This window comes from Eufriesea mexicana, unplaced genomic scaffold (assembly GCF_001483705.2).
Source record: "Eufriesea mexicana isolate 0111107269 unplaced genomic scaffold, ASM148370v2 scaffold2551, whole genome shotgun sequence".
NCBI lineage: Eukaryota > Metazoa > Arthropoda > Insecta > Hymenoptera > Apidae > Eufriesea > Eufriesea mexicana.
In genome coordinates, this window is record NW_016910623.1 from 335,135 (window position 1) to 354,586 (window position 19,452).

General features: G+C 44.5%; 1 protein-coding gene across 1 annotated transcript in view; it reads right to left on the minus strand.

Annotated features, from left to right (window-relative positions):
* Nucleotides 1-19,452, minus strand: part of LOC108550167 (ubiquitin carboxyl-terminal hydrolase 48) — a 77,184-nt gene that overhangs the window by 18,515 nt on the left and 39,217 nt on the right. The gene's annotated exons all lie outside the window — the stretch shown is intronic.

A 19,452-nucleotide genomic window follows, 5' to 3' on the forward strand; every position in this document is an offset into this window, starting at 1 on the left:
TAGACGCCTACTTGCGAACCCCATCGTCGCAGCCGTCCCCGAGGCTCACTGACTACATTAGGGGACAAATCTTCCAGAGGTCGGCCCAGCCAGCATCCCACCGCGCAGGGGGTGGCTCACCGATGTCACCCTTGCACGCCGACCGGACACTTTCCTCGGCCAGCACGCGTGTACGTGCGTGCAAGAGGAGAAGCCCGATAGGCGTGAATCCTTCCCTCAGATTTATGGCCTCGCACTCGCGACCAGCTTTCGTGATACCAGCCGGGGTTCTTCCACGCGAGATCTTCGATCAGGCATTTTCGTTTCGTGAGCCTAAGGTAGAACCAAGTTTCCCAATTTTTCCATCATTTCCGATATCGTTCTGCGTGTACCAGTCACTCGACTCTTAGATTAGGTTAACAGAGACATCAAGAGGCAATTGCCAGATATAGAATTCTCGACTTGGATTACTAGTTAAACCGCTATCGAGGCACTAACGCGTTCTCCAGTGATCGAATTTCCATTACCTATGCCAACAAAGAGGAAATCTAGGTTGTGCATGTTTCGAATTAGCGAATCGTTAAGTTTCTTTCGAAATTTCGCAATTCCCAGTTCCGATATGACAGACGCGTGGTAACGGAACCGTATACCAGCCGGGGCCCGAGACAGACGTGTTAACTAAATTTTACAAGAACCGGGCCGAGTAGCCGAACGATTCTTAAAGGTATCGTAAATTCCTGCTCCGGAGCTGCTCTTCCTGGTCGTTCGTTAAGACATAAATCCCCGGCGAGTTGCATATTCAGTAGCCATTCGAAGAGAAATGACAAGGTAGCAGTTTTCGTGTTTCTCCGTGGGATCGTTTTACGAGTCGACCAGCGAGCTCATCCTAGGGCGCTAGGAAATAGCCAAAAAAAGAAGAGCGGAAAATGCGGAATTCCGCGCCGGGAAATGGAAAAATTCGATCCGGGTGTCACGTTAGAGCTCGGAGCAGCGCTACGGGCTCGTCCGGCGATAAAGGGGGTTAAAAATCGCGCTGGCGACGTAAAATCCGCGGAGAATCTATGGGGGATTAACGAGATCCACGTGTCCGGTATTATCGGCACGCACCCAAGACCACTTGTTCGAGGGAGCAACCTGTAGAGGCTGGCATACCGCACCGCTCGCACAACCACGTACGAGAAGCGAAGCAGGAATTCAGGGTTAGCTGCGCGGCCAAATATAGATCGGAGTGTATGTGGGAACACGTGTACGCGGCCATAAATATCTCCTTTACGTTTCGTGAGTGCAATAAGAGCGAGCTGCGACCGAACTACAGATGCGCCATGCATAATTGGACGGCCCCGCATTAACCCACTGACAGTGGAATTAATTTTCTTCTTCTTCCTCTTCTTTCCCGCTTTCTTTCCTCTTTCTTTCCCTCTTATCCTTCGTTTTTGGCAGGAAGCTCGGGTATACGGGGATAGATAAGCTACCGTGTGGACCTGTGCCTGGTATCAAGTCGCTGAAGGTGCCACCTTCGATCATGTCTAGGTTGCTTTCGAGCTACCAGTTTCCTATATTTCTAATGACTGTGTGAATTTATCGACGTCCCACCACTGACCTACGATATTGGACCTCCTGATCTGATAACGGAATAGCAATGGACGAAGATGATCAATCGCTGATGGAAAATTTATAGAGAAAGAAGATTCGCAAATTGAAAAAATGAAAATCGGAAAATGAATTAACTCTTTGGGGCACGGTGGGATTAAAAGTGCCCCACCTTTTTGATACGCCATAATGCATGCTGGGACATTTTTAGTGTCAAAGATAAAAGTTTAAAGACTCGAATCAATAAGGTCGGTACTTATGAAGGATATGATTACCGCCCTGACAAATTAACAAGTATGTCAAAAACAGGAAGAGTGATTATTATCATAAAAATTTAGAATATGATCATACCGGATCTAAAACAAATAAATAAACGAATTTTCCAGAAAGCTTTAATACTTTTTATAACTATTTTCATAAAAATTTACTTGCTTTCCCAAGAATGAATAAATTCTTCAAATATTTCATTAGCTCTTTGGGGCACGCTGGGATTGAAAGTGTTTCACCCTTTTGATGCACTGTAATGCACGGTGAGACATTTTTAGTCCCATCTCGAAAATATTTATATTTCATTGGTAATACCTTCGACAAATGTTATAAATATATTCGCTCGTGCTGACAACATTCAACATGCCAATATAGATTCATCAATTGCTGCAAGCGGAAGGTTTCCTGGTTTCATGTTTTTACATTAAGTGATTCCTTTATTAGTGAAAATATACCAATTTTGTTTCATTTAAAACGCAATGAAATTCCTCTGCAACATGGGTCTATTTTATTACCCGAAATCCTGTGCCGCGAAGAGTTAACGAGGTACTTAATTCGTCCCAAATTTTCGAAAACGCTCGTTTCTAACATATCCCCGACACCCATGTACATAGCCACGAAATTGGAATAAACATCTCGTATTTTCCAAATTTTTCTTCAACCCTAAACCTAAAATCGTCACCGATTAAACGCCCTAAAGGGGAGGCTTAGAAAAATGGTACAGAGAGGTTGAAAAATCGAATAGCCGTGTACGGTAGTTCGATTTCCACTCGCTCGTTCAGAGGCAAAGCATCCGAGCAATGTTCTAATAACACCAGAGGGGTAATTAGACCGGTGGAAAGGCTTGGTCGCGAAAGGCGCATGCACTTGCGATGCCATTGTCTCGGCGAGTGACAAGCGTTTCCATAATTCACCTGGAACTAGCCCGTATCCGTGGCGGCCGATGAATATTTATACGGTCGTTCGGCCGCGTTTACCATTTCCATTAAACTTTATATTTCCGGGTTCCACTGAAAACGGCATTACGACCGGGAGAACGGCCTACCCGCGAAAGAAGAGCCGCGCGCGACTCGCGTTTATGCGAGAAAACGCTCGAGTGTTTTATCGATGGCACTTACAGCCTGCCGTTTCGGCTTGTAATTATCCGTTGTTTGGAAGGCACGATCTACTTAACCGCCTTGTCCATCCTCCATCCCTACGCCTCGCTATTTAACGATCGGCTTTATCCGCTTGCGTCCGCTTGGCGGCCATGTTGCTCCTCGAACTGTGTCATGTGTCGAACGAGATACCTATTATACAAGCGATACCTTGTACAAGCATGAACGATATTCCGCGATCTAGAAGCTTCTTCTAACCGCAAAGGGGTTGTCGATCTCCTAGGGGGATAAAGTCCGCGAGGGGGGCGAAGACTAATGAAATCGATCGCAGTTTGATCGACGCTTTCCGCGAGAAATGCCTCGAATTTGCCCGTGATTCGTAGGTTCTCCGACGGTGCTGACAGAGAAGAAGAATGCAGCAGTCACCCTATAACTTATTCAGCGTTTAAGGGAAGTTTGGATACCGCGTATGAAGAGGGCGGGGGTGGAACAGTGGCTGGCCATAAATCACGGCATTTTCAGATTTCCTTTTATCAGTGGTACTCTGGCGGTGACCAGCGTTGACCCACGCCCATAAATATCCCCATTAATATTAACTTAGGCTAGAAGGCGAGAGATCGCGAGTGACCGAAACGAGCCGGCAAAAAAGCCGGGCCAGGGGGTGCGAACGGTGGAGGAACGAGAGAAAAAAATCTCGTATGCCGGGGACGAATCTCATATTGGGCGCAGCTGGGAATTGGCCGATCGAAAAATTCATGGTGAACCGAATTTCCAAGGGGGCACCGCCCCTTCTGCGGACACCGCCCGCTACAGGGGCGAGAATATTAGCTTTATTTTTCTCCTATTTCCGCCCCGCGGTATCTCGATATTCGGGGCAGTCATTGCGTGCTACCGTTGCGAATAATCTTCGCGATGATGACACGGCAGATTGGCAAAACCAACGAAACGTTTAGTACTTTTATCTCCTCGTTATTCGAAATTAGAAAATGCTGGATACTTTGCTAGCTCAGTGCTGTATAAAAATGGCGATAGTAACCTACGTCCAATTTGACAACCTAACCGCTGCATTCTCACAGGCACGATGCATCACTATAGTTTGCTTTCGCGGATGTCATCTTTCTGAACGACGCGCCACTATAGTGGCTCACAAGAAGACTGCAAACCCTTCGAGTCACCGATTTGGTTCAAATTTTGTAGTATGGTAGATTTATTTGATGATTATAGATGCCACTACTCAATCATTTTTAAAATATTTGCAAATGAATATTTATCATAGGTTTAATTCAATTCAATTTTTGCTACCCCAGTGTCAGATGTAAATTATTGCTTTTCATTTAAATAAATATACCATTTGCCCTTAACGCTAAACCTACCACGACTTAAATGACTCTTTTGAAACTTTTATTTTAAAACTCCGCATTCAATTCTATCGCTTTGGTCACTTGACAGCGAGATTTATTATTTAGTATACGTATCTCAATATTTCCTTTTACTCCAATTTTTGGAAATTTTCTTCCCCCATTTTTCCAGCTACTGTTCAATTTAACCAGTGCTAGGTTTAATGTTAATATAACAAATGCTCTTTTCAAGATGCTGATTCGTATCATAATTTTTTAGGACAGCATCGTCGTTTTATGTATGTTTAATTTAGATGCATCCCAGGTATCTTTAAGATACCGTAATTTTTTGAAACAGGAGCAGTACAAGTACCTTTACGGTCACTATAACTGATTCAACAGAATTCTGATTAATGTTAACACATTATTGACCGATGACGGATTAACTCGTCACTGCACTTGCATTATCTATTTCAATTTATGAAATCCAGGGCGATATAGAATATTGCGTGTGGAAGTGATTTAGAAGATTGGATTACAAAATAATAGCCGGTGACATGACATAGTTTCTGTATAAAATTGCCGGTCAACAAAGTGAAATCACATTTCTCCCAACCCTTAACTTCTTTCTGTTCACCCACTCATTTTAAGTATAGTATATTGTACCTTCTATCAGCTCACACAACTCTAGATGACCCTGCACTATATTATTATTTTTCTTGTTACCCAAGTGTTATTACTCGTTAAGATAAACAAATAAATATAAAATAAATATAAATCGTTCGTCACACGTTGCAGTGCTGTACCGTGTACGCGTAATTCGCGCTGAACTCTGCCATGCAGAGAAACAGCCCTGCGATAATTCAGCCGTGCCTAAGTGGTTAAATTCCTAATTTAAACCGTAATCTCGAGGCGAACAGATTCTGCTTCTTTGGCCGATTATTTAGAAACGATTCCAGGGACTAAATAAAGTGACTCTTGGAAGAAACTAGATATCCCGTTATCGAAGAAAAATCCGAAATTCCCTTTCCCCGTCGGCGCAGTCTCCGCGATTCCGTAATCCCCGCAAATAATCTCGATAACTCGGGGCGGGGTAAAAAATCTGCAAAGAGGCGAGGTATTTTCGCAGCCGAGTCTAGAAACCACAGAGACGACGAGGTACCTCGAGATTCCAACGAAACTTCCCTTTCTTTCGACACCGGCCAGACACGTGTCTACTAATCCCGTTTCTTCCAGACGTTCGATACCTCCGCGTCCCTCGAGTCGCGCTTTCTTGCCACCGACCCGACGCCCGCTTTCTCGCGCAGCGAATCGTCGCAAGAAAATCGCGAGATGGAGATCGTGATGCGTGAAATGCAAACGGCGAGAGGGACACATCGGGAGCACGCGTTCGCTCGCTAATCGTTCGAGGAAGAAAGCCACCGGTTTCGACACCTCGGCCCCCTCGCTTTTTCATGCCCCGACACACCGAGGAGGAAGCGATATTTTTTCTTTTTTGGAATTTGGACGGCCGAGTTCCGTGTAATCGTTATGGTAACAGGCCCGCAAAAAAGGTTACGAAACGGCACTTAATCGAGATGCTTGCAAAATTCGTCTGACGACAGACGATCCGCTTCCACTTGCCCCGTCATCGTCTTTTTTCATTTCTGATACTATTTTGACCGAACCGATATCGACACGCTACGCGATTTTCAACGCAAAAACCCGGTGTAAATTCTGGCTGAAGAGAAATTCGGAAATTCTGTTTCGTCTCGTTCCTTTCGCTTTTAGGACATTTGCAAAACTGTGGCAATTTCCGAAGAAATCTTGCAAATTATCCCAAATTATCGCGAATTTGTTAAGGGGTTACAACGAATTAAGAAATAGTAGCCAGTGGAAACGATGGAAAATTAGATGTTTATTAAACGAGCAAACGATTAGAACTGGCCTATCTGTTTCGATCACAAGACGTCTCCAGAAAACAGGAGACAATAGACAAGAAGGATCATCCCCACATTGCTAGGATGTAGAGTTTATTTTACTATTTAGTTTCTACTACGACAGAATTTATATCCGATCGATGGTCGAGTAACTTCAAATTTATAATAAAATTATAAAAGAAAGGAAACAACGCGGTGTGGTATATGAGAAAGCAAGAATCACACGACAGCCTGAGACGGCCCGACGCGTTGCATCGAGATCGCGATGCCCGTTCGTGAGATATTCAAAATGGCCGAGCACCTTGCTGGTACATCGGAAGCATGTTGCATTTATTCGCCGTAATCCCTGGGTCTAATCCTGAAAGGTCTGCCACGCAACCTTCATCTCCTCGCCATCCACCCGAGAGGTTATTAAGCCATCAAATACCCCGTATTATAAAATCATATCCGGGATTTTTCACGACTCGGAAGATCGCTGATCGCGATATCGGTGCTCGGCCCGTGAATATATCGGCTGCCTTTTAACCGCACCGAGCAAGAGTAACCTCTCTGTTCCACTGGCTTCTGGCCGTGGTTCGATTATTTTCAGCACGGAGCCAAGTCGACGATGATGACGATGCCTTTTAAGCCTGCATCGGCTTAATTGATTTATTTCTGAGAGGGTCCAGGAGTCAAGGCACCGGGGTCGCTGATTGGCCGACAGAGAGGGGCCACGTCGGACAGGACGATCAGCTCCGGAGGACCTCTTTCTCCCCACGGAACCCTTTCTTCGATCTTATCCTCGAAAGGCTCGACAATTAAGGATAATAATTACGGTGTTCCGGCTACTGATCTCCGGCTACCGGTCTTCCGACCGGGGGAAAAAAGAGGAACGGAACAACGCCGGCTCGAATACAATGTTCGTGTGTAGCGGTAACGAAAAGTGGCCGATTAATAATGGCTCAATTTTCACGGCCGTTGTAATTACAACGATTTCGGCCACCCGTCCAACATTGTAATTAGCCTGAGTATTTAGCCGCGATTCCGCCTCCGATGGCTTCGTAATCGCTGCGACTTTAATGGCGCTGGAAATGGCTATATTCGCGACGCGAGAGTAGGCTGATAAAATCCCTTCGAGCGAGCCAGATTCCTTCTCGAGAATCGCGTCGCCATTTTGCACGCCGTTTCCACCTGTCCTACGAGCCGGATAGTTTCGCTCGACCTTATCTCGATCTCGTAATAAAAATATATTGGAATTAACGTCGGCAACTTTCATCGGTGCCCACTGTCTTCCCGCGGGAGAAAGGCCCTTAGATGGAGTTCTAGGAAGACATCGACCAGGTCCAAGGACAACAGCCACAGATGGGGATGCTTAGACGCCAAACTGGGGCGTCTGGACCAGAGTGGCTAAAGACACGTGAAAATGAGACGACATAGAGGGAATTCGCCCTATAAAACAGCGAGGGATGCGTTTTTGGGGCACTAGCCTACTAGCCTACCGAAAGGCACCTACTTATTAAAATCCGCTACATTAACCACTTGTGCTACCAATAAACTCACGGTAAGATGTCGCATTGACGCCGCGAGATGCTGTATCGATTCTGAAATATTTCCAAGATGTCGATAACACTATGCGACGCCGTGCATTCTGGAACTGTAGCTCGAGAAATGAACGATCTGGTTGTTAGCCGACGTGCAACACACGTCATTTTTATTTCTGCGATAAATGCCTATCAACGTGGTGTACACGTCGCTGGCGATTTTGGAACAAAAGCATCTCGACGTGAGTAGCACGTCTTTCTAGTACAAGTGGTTAAATAACATCTTTTATTCCCACTATTCGCCAATCAAAGTATATCCCTATATATATGCATCGTATAAAGTGTTTCTGAATCTCTCAAAAAAGTGCCGTACGCAATGTGTTAAGAGGAAGCCTCTAGCAATCCAACTTCTCGCTCTTCAGGGTGTCCTCGGAGGGAACGGCGTCGAGACGCGTTCTATGCAATTACCTCGTGATTAAAATCTTCGACGCTCGTGGCAAAAATGGCGATTCTCGACTGCAAGAAGCTCGGAGAATTAAGCGTTATTCCGCCGATATTCGAAACGAGCACGATGCCATTTGCATTCCGGCTGATTACAATTTCCAATTACCGATCGAGCAGAATAAAACGAGCGATACGATGGCCGGTATTAAATGGCTGTTTTTCGTCGGACAACGAGCATTTCCGCCAGCTCCCGGCCAAGTGTGTTTTCCTCTAAATTATACGATGCTCGGGACCGATGCTGAAAGCTTTACGATGATTTTATTGATTCTCGAACACGACTTATCGTCCGTTATTGCTCGCATCCCGAGTACCCGGCCGACATCGCGCCACGCCGCGGGCCAGAAGAATGAAATTCCCGGGCGAGAGATGCCCGGGTACCACGTGGAATTTCGCTCGCGGAATTCCGCGCCGTTTCCAGGCCCCGTGGGACCCCTTGCTCTCCCGTCGCGAAAACGGTAAGAAAGTAACGATCGCCCGATTAGCGGGCCACGCTCGCGAAATCTTCGGGAATATCAACCCCCCGAAGGAGCAAAGATGGCGATGCATTAAATATGTATAAAATGGCGAGATGGAAAATTTGTATTCCGAGAAGCACGAATTGTTTTCGTCGAAATATGGTCTTCCATGATTCTACGAACATTAATTAGATTCGATACTCGAGGGATGGAATCGAAATATTAACCCCCTGTACTCGGGTCCTTCAGTGGCCATTTAATAAAATTTCGAAGATCGATAGTAATCAATATGTCAAATTTAAGATAACGCAACGATGTTCGAGGAATAATTCTACGATTGTGTTAATTATTACACGATTTTCTATTTACTGCACCAAAAAATGGCGTTAGAGTTATGGCAGAAAATCTTGGAACTCCTACCCTTCTTCAGTCAAAAAATTGTGGAATGCAAGGGGTTAACCCCTTCTTCAAGAACTATGACAATACAACCGAATAGGTAACGAAAATTTTATTATTAAAGGAATTAAATATATTAATTTTTTTATTTAAAAGACGTCCCTATTTAGGGATAACGATTAACAGGGCAGGTGTTGCCAAATTGCAAAATAGCCCGCGAAAGATGAAATTTCGTCAAAGAGGCGTCGCTAAGTCGAGATCTACACGTCCCTGGTACACCCGATCGATCGATGACTTAGATCGGTGGATCAGCTCATTTCGCAGTGGACCCTAGCTTCCTTTTTGCCTGCCGGGCCCTATCGGCTGTTTCCAATTTTCTGTTGGCGCGCCTCCTAGCTACCTTCTGCCAATACCGAACCCCCCAACCACGAAAAGAAGCGTCTAATTTCCGAATAACTTCCCGGACTTCCAGATAGAACCATCTCGATGAAACCGCCCCCCATTAAGAAAAAAAAAAAAAAAAATCGAATATTCGAAAAATGATGGAAGCCGATATCCATCGCAGCCGAGTTGACCATCGGTGATCCATGGAGATCGAAGAGAGACGTGGAAGATTAGGTTGGACGAGGTTGGACCGAGCGATTGGGGAATTCGAAGGAAAGAGAGGATGGGACGAGGAGAAGGTGGCACGGAGGAGGAGACGGAAAGGAGAGAGAAATGTCGGTGAAGAGAGGAAACGGGGAGAGAAAAGGAGAGAGGAGCGCGTCCAACGCGGACATTCGTCACACGACATCAAACGCGGCTGCCGCCCGTTGGAGACTCGACCGACCGACTCTAAAGACTCCGGTCGATCAGCCATGAAGAGAGGGCGCACAGTGAGGAGGAATCGCAAAAAAATCGGGAAAAATGAGGGGAAGGAGGAAACGGCCGAGCCAAGTTTGTAAGGCACTCTGTTGCTCTCCTTCTTGTATTCGGGCCCCGATTAATCTGTCGCGTTTTAAGCGCGGGGGTGCGATCAGAATTTCATTCCGACGTTGATTAACCCTTTCGCTCTTCGATTACTTCGATACCGGGATCGGTGAGACCGGTAAGTATTTGAAAACGAGCGCGAATCATTCTCCCGGTCAAGTGACAGCGAGTCCTCGGAGTTAGCTCAGCTTGGTTATTCGTTATAATATCTGAAAGGGGAGGAAGTTATCCGAAAGGTACCCTATAAATTTCTTCCTTCGGAGCATATCGTGGAAGAATAATTAACATCCTTGAGATATCCGAGTCGCAATAAGGTTAAGTTCACAGTCAAATGTGATTATATCATATAGGAAACATAGAAATTTTTCTGATAAAGATTGGCAATCGATTAAAAGAATATCGAAAGAAGAAAACTTGGATCCGGAACGAAGGTTCCTGGCTTAAGATATTCAAATGTGATTATATCGTACGAAACATGGACATTTTCTTGACAGAGATTGATGATTAATTGCTTGAGCAATATCTAAAGAAGAAAACTTGGATCGTGGACGAAGGTTCCTGGCCTAGGGTACCAAGATTGCTCCAGCTTCGAGAAGAAACAGGAAGAGAAGAAAACGAAGAAGGAAAGGGCATTCATTGCTGCTCCATTAACGATTATGCCTCGACCATTTATTTATGCTAAAAGGTTATAAAAGGATGATCAATTGTTGACAATAACAATTGTTGACAGGGTACAGGGTTCCTCAGCCACGCGAGGGGTACCTAAGGAAGAAAACTCAGGGAACAAGTGAACAATATTCGAAAGTAATGTACAAAAGGGATATTTATTTATGCTTAAAGGTTATAAAAGGATGATCATTCTACCGATAACAATTGTTGACAGGGTACAGGGTTCCTCAGCCACGCGAAGGGTACCTAAGGAAGAAAACTCAGGGAACAAGTGAACAATATTCGAAAGTAATGTACAAAAGGGGGTACCAAGTCCTGGGTTCGTTAAAAAATGAAGCAGAAGCGGATCTAGAAATTAAAAAGGATGCCTAAGGAAGGAAACTGGGAGAAGAAGCGAGCAATATTCGAAAGTAATGTACAAAAGGGGGTACCAAGTCCTGGGTTCGTTAAAAAAATGAAGCAGGAGCGGATCTAGGGATTAAGAAGGATCAAAGCTAACTGAAACCGGAAGCAGCGTAAATGGCGGCGATGAAGAAGCGAAGCAGAGTTCGTGGAAAAGCGGCCACGCCTCTGATCCTTTTACGCGAAATGGATGAGGACGGAATAAAAAGGGAAAAATCGGGATGTCGAGATGCATATAGATGGCAGCATGTATTGACTTTGTAATCGCGACCTTGAATTACTGCACGAACGATGACGGGGCGGTATTTAATGTATCGAAAGACGTTCCGCGGCTGATTCTGCCGGCAAGTCATCCCAGTCATTGTATGTTCCAGGATTCTGAACCGGTAGCTGCCTTGGCCGGTCGCTACCGTCGTTGATCGTTCAATATACGACGCACTGGGAACTATTCCAGTAGCCGGATCGCCGGTCGAAGGCGAAGAAGATCGATTAAAGTCGTTTTAAGAACAGCTTCGCGTGGAAACTTTCCTAAGACGTCTTATAAAGTCCACTTTGAATCACCGGGACACGTCTCTCCTCTCTACCTAACTTCGCAGTAGCCCTTTGACTATCCCGCCTTTCTTCTTCGTCTTACTTTGCCTTTAAACTCCGTGATCCCGCGTGTCAGAGATTCGAGAAGTTATTATGCAGAAAATTATAGCACAACAGGAAGAATTATTTATCGAGTTAATATCGCGAAAATATTACGACGCTGATAATTTTTTACCAATATTTTTATCTACTGTATCATAAAGATCTAACCTTCCTCTTCAACAGTGAATCTGACTTATGATCTTGCCATTTTTCTTTGCGAAGATATGCTACTTTGAAGTCGGTACCATTTCGATTTACTAGAGACGTATTTATCAATTTCTGCGATTTTCGAAAAAATATTCCGAGGCTGATAATTTTTTCCCAATATTTTTATCTACTGGATTATAAAGATCTAACCTTCCTCTTCAACACCGAATTGGGTTTATGACCCTGCGATTTTTCCTTGCGAAGATATGCTACTTTGAAGTCGGTACCATTTCGATTTACTAGAGACGTATTTATCAATTTCTGCGATTTTCGAAAAAATATTCCAAGGCTGATAATTTTTTTCCAATATTTTTATCTACTGTATCATAAAGATCTAACCTTCCTCTTCAACAGTGAATCTGACTTATGATCCTGCGATTTTTCTTTGCGAAGATATGCTACTTTGAAGTCGGTACCATTTCGATTTACTAGAGACGTATTTATCAATTTCTGCGATTTTCGAAAAAATATTCCAAGGCTGATAATTTTTTTCCAATATTTTTATCTACTGTATCATAAAGATCTAACCTTCCTCTTCAACAGTGAATCTGACTTATGATCCTGCGATTTTTCTTTGCGAAGATATGCTACTTTGAAGTCGGTACCATTTCGATTTACTAGAGACGTATTTATCAATTTCTGCGATTTTCGAAAAAATATTCCAAGGCTGATAATTTTTTTCCAATATTTTTATCTACTGTATCATAAAGATCTAACCTTCCTCTTCAACAGTGAATCTGACTTATGATCCTGCGATTTTTCTTTGCGAAGATATGCTACTTTGAAGTCGGTACCATTTCGATTTACTAGAGACGTATTTATCAATTTCTGCGATTTTCGAAAAAATATTCCAAGGCTGATAATTTTTTTCCAATATTTTTATCTACTGTATCATAAAGATCTAACCTTCCTCTTCAACAGTGAATCTGACTTATGATCCTGCGATTTTTCTTTGCGAAGATATGCTACTTTGAAGTCGGTACCATTTCGATTTACTAGAGACGTATTTATCAATTTCTGCGATTTTCGAAAAAATATTCCAAGGCTGATAATTTTTTTCCAATATTTTTATCTACTGTATCATAAAGATCTAACCTTCCTCTTCAACAGTGAATCTGACTTATGATCCTGCGATTTTTCTTTGCGAAGATATGCGACTTTGAAGTCGGTACCATTTCGATTTACTAGAGACGTATTTATCAATTTCTGCGATTTTTGAAAAAATATTCCAAGGCTGATAATTTTTCTCCAATATTTTTATCTACTGTATTATAAAGATATAACCTTACTCTTCAACACCGAATTTGGTTTATGACCCTGCGATTTTTCCTTGCGAAGATATGCTACTTTGAAGTCGGTACCATTTTGCTTTACTAGAGACGTATTTATCAATTTCTGCGATTTTCGAAAAAATATTCCAAGGCTGATAATTTTTTTCCAATATTTTTATCTACTGTGTCGTACAGCTCTAACCTTCCTCTTCAACATCGAATTTGGTTTACAATCTTGCGATTTTTCTTTGCCAAGATATACTATTTTGAAATCGGTACCATTTCGATTTACTAGAGACGTATTTATCAATTTCTGCAATTTTCGGAAAAATATTCCGAGGCTGATAATTTTTTCCCACTATTTCTATCAACTATATCATGGAGCTCTAACCTTCCTCTTCAAAACCGAATTTGATTCACGGTCCTACGATTTTTCTCCACGAAGATATGCCGCTTTGAAGTCGCTCGGATAACACAGCGCGCTACCATTTTGTCGCGCAGCGTAATCAAAATGGCTTCTAACGAGGTTCCAGCTACGTTCAAGCTTACGCGTTGCATCTAACTACATGGCACCCCGAATACAACTTCTCTCACTTTTCCTCAACAGAAAACAAACATTGCGCAACCACGTTTTCCCATTTTCTTCTGGTCCTTTTTCGACTGCGCAGCCAAATGCACTCGTAGGCCGGAATTAATTAGCCAGCCGCAATTTGCTCGCGACCAAGGGACAGTAATCTCCGGCTAACTAAATTTCATATGATTACGCGGAGGGAGTCGCGCGTTGCGAACGAGCAAATTTTACGACGGAAGATTTCGCGAAACAATCCCGCCTTTGCGGAGGAGCTTCTTGCCAACGGATTGGTCCATGGTTATCCGCATAACTGCGAACAATTATCTCTCGGTTACGGATTGTTCAGTCGCGTTACAGCCACGATAGCGTGCTGTCGACCGTTAAAAGCAGCTAGACGCTCCTTAAAAGGATTTATCACTGTCGTTACATCGACCGTGAGGGGCCGATAGCCTGCGTTCGAACTCGACACTGCCGCTTCGCTATAATTGCGGTCATCCCGCGCCGGAAAATTTCCGCGCTTTTTGCCACCGTCGCCGTTCCACGGATTCGACTGAAAACCTCTGTATGCACGGCTACGTTCGCGCCAACTCCAATGTACGCCACTCCTGGCATCATAGATCCACATCTCGGGATACAAAACAGGGATTACCTCGCGAGGAACGTCCATCTTTCGCGCCATCCTCCGCGTCGCTCTAATCACCGAATCTTCCTAATATCCCATCCGTTTGCCCATGGTCTCTGACCATGACTAGACTGATCCTTCGAATCCCGCTAGCGTGACGATCTCGATCGAGTCCACAAAAACGCGCCACCGATTTTATCCAAGCTTTTATCCGCGATTCCTCGCGAAACTCCGCGAATTTCTCCCCGGATGGCTTTCACGACGACGAAAGAAGAAGCCTAACAGTTTAAACCGAGCTAAATAATACGCGGGCTTCTTTCGATCCAAAACCGTTCTAAACGCTCCACTGGCCACTGGTCTTCTCGGAAATCGAGCCGGCTTCTTTCCTCCGCGGGATTTTCGAGCTGTCCCTTGTACTTAGGACCGCAAGTACGTCGGCCTGGTATGTTGCACCGGCCGAACGAATTTCACGCTGGGATACCGGGCTCGTTTTTGCCGCCGCTTGCACACTTCAGGGAGCAAGCTGCCTCTAATCCTCGCGATAAAACTCCGATCGAGCTGCTCCACAGCCGCGTCACGGGGAATTCAGGTTAATTTGCACCGGTAATGATTCACCGGACTGATTGGCTTTCTTCCACGCTGCCTCCGCCCGATTGGCAAGAAATTCATTTTACTAGAGGCGTTCGCATGTGATGTATGTATGATGATCCACGAGTGACACACGCGACGTGTTCTCTTGATCACCCCTGGTTCATCGATTCGCGTGACGAGTGATCGTAAAGTAGTCTGAGACACGTGGCTAGAGACGGATTGTGTCTCCGTTTTGATATGGGTTATCGGATTATCGGATTGTCGTTAACTAATCGATTCGTCGATCAACTACTTCGTGGATAAATGCAAGTTCTAAATGGATACTCCAGGTTCATAACTGTAGTACGTTTCTATAGCGAGGTAATCGTGGTCCTCACCTAACTGAAACGCGTCATAGAGGATTCAACGAGGATTAGAGATTATTGAATTACGATTGTTAGACGATTCATCGATCGAGGATTCTTTGGATAAACGAAATATCTTCGTTTCTAAGTATATTTCTCTTCTAGCAGTTCGTCACTGCATGATCTCTGAGAAGGATATACAGATTTTCTAGAGAATAGTTTATAGGAAGTACATGTAGCTTACTCCTCTGTGATCTAAATGGTAAACTCTTCTAGCTACACTGCATAATCTCTGAGAAGGATATAGAGATTTTCTAGAGAATAGTTTATAGGAAGTACATGTAGCTTACTCCTCTGTGATCTAAATGGTATTCAGAATGGTTTCAAAATTCGACTCTATATCTTGTGTTTCGGAATTCAGAACTCAGGACTCAGGACTCAGAATTCAGAACTCAGAATTTAGAACTGAGAACTCATAACTTAGGACTTAGAACTCAGGACACAGAACTCTGAATTTAGAACTCAAAACTCATAACTTAGGACTTAGAACTCAGGACTCAGGACTCAGGACTCAGGACTCAGAATTTAGAACTCAGAACTCATAACTTAGGACTTAGAACTCAGGACTCAGGACTCAGGACTCAGGACTCAGAATTTAGAACTCAGAATTCCGGACACAGGACTCAGAATTTAGAACTCAGAATTCATAACTCATAACTTAGGACTTAGAACTCGGGATTCAGGACTCAGAATTTAGAACTCAGAACTCATAACTTAGGACTTAGAACTCAGGACTCAGGACTCAGAATTTAGAACTCAGAACTCATAACTTAGGACTTAGAACTCAGGACTCAGAATTCCGGACACAAGACTCAGAATTTAGAACTCAGAATTCATAACTCATAACTTAGGACTTAGAACTCAGGACTCAGGACTCAGAATTTAGAACTCAGAACTCATAACTTAGGACTTAGAACTCAGGACTCAGAATTCCGAACACAGGACTCAGAATTCCGAACACAGGACTCAGAATTTAGAATTCAGAATTCATAACTCATAACTTAGGACTTAGAACTCAGGACTCAGAATTCAGGACTCAGTACTCAGGACTCAGGACTCAGAATTCAGAACTCAGAAGTCAGTATTCGAAGACAGAAAGTCCAGGCCACGAATGATAACTTCAGGCTCCACTGATGGACTTTAGAATATTGAAAGCTGACTTTATCAGATCTCTGATCAGGTATCTTCGTTTCATTCTTCGCTTTACTAGCTCCTTAATCTACTAAACAAACAGTCCACCAGCATCTGAAATCGAATGTCCTATTATAAACAAATCAGAACTCAGAATTCAGTATTCACGGATAAAAATTCCAGGCAACGAATGATACATCAGACTCCGCTGATGAATTCTAGGGCATTAAAAGCTGACTTAATCTGATTCCTGCCTAGATATCTTCGTGCTTCTACTTCCAGAGATTACCTCTGCGTCTCTGCTCGTCCCACGCGCGAGATCTTTGACAAGCCTGCAAGGAACCTTCGTCCAGCAGCCATCTAACCGATTAGCTATCCAAGAGCAAGGAACGCGCGGTTCCACGTGTCACATGCTAGTTCGTCGTGGAAACTGGATCCCGGCCAGCCCGACGATTAGAATTCGCAGCCGATGCAAGCGCGATCGAGGAAACGAGTCCAAGGAAGGACGGATTCCGGCGTGTCGCTCCCGTTTGACAGCGAGTCGAGAGTTAACGGTGTTAACTCCGCAGAACGTTGGCGTTGCTTTCATAAAATCAGTGAACCGTGGCCGAGGGAATGCCGTGGAACGCCGGAATTATTCCGGCGGTGCCGCGTCCCAAGCGGACGGGCGGAATTTTTCTTTCGTCGACCAGCGACCACGGCGGCGGCGGCGATGGCGGCGGCGACAGCTTTTGACCCGGCAAAAACGCCGGCCACGTCCACCGAATTTTTGGCCGAATCTTCGATCCTCGTGGCCCGCGCCAACCGCCAGATATGCGGCTCACGGGATCGCCAATGTCCACATCCTACACGCCGATCCATCTCCTCTCGTCCATCCATCGCGAGTCCCAACGCCATCCATCGCGAGTCGCGACGCCATCCAGATCCACCGATTTTCTCGCAGTACGAGCATCTACCTGGACTCGTCGATGATTCGCTTCTCCGAGATGACAGGTAACACCTTTTCAAATATAGTTAGCTCAATTATCTAGAAACACAACCCTGTCTGATAGAATTCCTAGGTTAGCACTTTACTTCGTTAATACAGAATGCATGAATCCTTAAATCTCCGTAAGTACGAAGAATATTCAGAATTTTCAGAATTAATAAATTTCCAAATTTTAATGGAAAATTGGAAAAATGCATGAACCCTTAAATCTCCGTAAGTACGAAGAATATTCAGAATTTTCAGAATTAATAAATTTCCAAATTTTATCTGGAATTCTGCAACCTAGCGAGTCGAGGACTTTTCAACCCCCTCTGATCCTATTGTACATCTAGGTCTTCATAAGGTGTTACATTTTGTTCCATTCCCTTCACTTCTAGCACACGAAATACTCTATTTTCTGTCAAAAGAATTGGAACAAACGCGCTGTGCTCGCAATCGGTCTGTGATCCCGATCTTTACTGCAAGAGAAGTCGGCGACGAAGGGCCGGGAGGGTTGCCGGGTGAGTTTCAGCGGGCTCGGAGGATTTTTCGCGAATCTCGCGGGTAATCTCACCACGGTAAGAGGCCAATTAACGCTTCTAATCTCGGGAGGCGACGTTCTCGGCTAATCCCGCGACAAAATCGGCGGTCTTCGCGTTATCTTGGACCATTGCCGGCGTTACTTATCCATTGTCTCCGGCTTAAGGGAAACGGGAAGCTAGATCTTAAATCTAAATTGCATCTGTTTGTCACTGTCCGCTGCCCCCGCGAGAAACGTATCGTTCTGACTACGATTAACGCTCCTCGGGGCGATAATCGCGCCGATCGTGTGAAAGGAAATCCAGAGACAACAATGCGATCCTAAACGCTGTCAAACCTCAGCGAAATCGTCTCGAAAGCCCAAGTATCGATCATGGATGTTACTCTCAAGATGGAGACACAGATCCGTAGATCGTGACGGAGAGTTAGCGTAATTGCAATTACGTTAGCGATAACACGACGATCGAATGGATTGACAAACTGGTCTGTCATGGGTGATCGGCTCGGCGGAAGAAAAATTCGATATATAGGAATTAGGATGTTTGAAATCGGATCGCTAATGCGTTAATCCGCCGTTTCGCCGGGAAAAAGTCAACGCGCGATGAAAAAGTTGAAATTGATCACGGTCTGCCGTGGCGAATGCGGCTGACTAAGCCGCGAGTTATGCTCGGTTCTACACATTTACGTACCGCTACCTATTTATCGAACTTGTCCAGCACGCCCCGTTTCCTCTCTCTCTCTCTCTTTTCCATCCAGCTGAGACTCGCCTCGATCGTATCTTTGCCGGATTTTTCAGGTAATCGCCGTAGTCTGCCGATCAGTTTCGACAGCGATAATTGATTTCCAACTACCGGCCAAACGATCGCCGGAGATCGACGGCAAGCTCGACGTAGCCGCCGAGATAGCTGCTCAGATAGCTGCTCAGATAGCCGCCTAGTAGCTGACGAATCGCAAAAACCTACGATTTCGTTGCTTACCAATTACAAGGACACGTCTCGCGCTTGTTTAAACGATCGCGATCGAAACTGTTCGGATCGTTAAGTTTTCTAGGAATGACATGATTTACGCGAGACGTGTTCACACGTCATAGATACGCGAGACGTTGAGATCCAAAGTGTCAACGGGGATGGATGTTACTATATTAAAACAGATTTGGAAATTCGTCAATTTCTTTGATTCCTTTGTCTATGTCTCTGTCATTCGCTGCGTTGCGTCGCTTGCTCTGTCAAGAGAATAGAATACAGGAGCCTCTGTCAGTGGAATGGGAAAAGATGTTGGAAACTCTCGGAGAGTACGGAGATTAAGGCGAAACGAAAAGGAAGCGATGACAATAAACTAATAGTCCCAAGATAACGAAGAACCGGTGTACCAGGTGTCACAATTTAGACAGAGCGAGTGAACGAATGAGGGA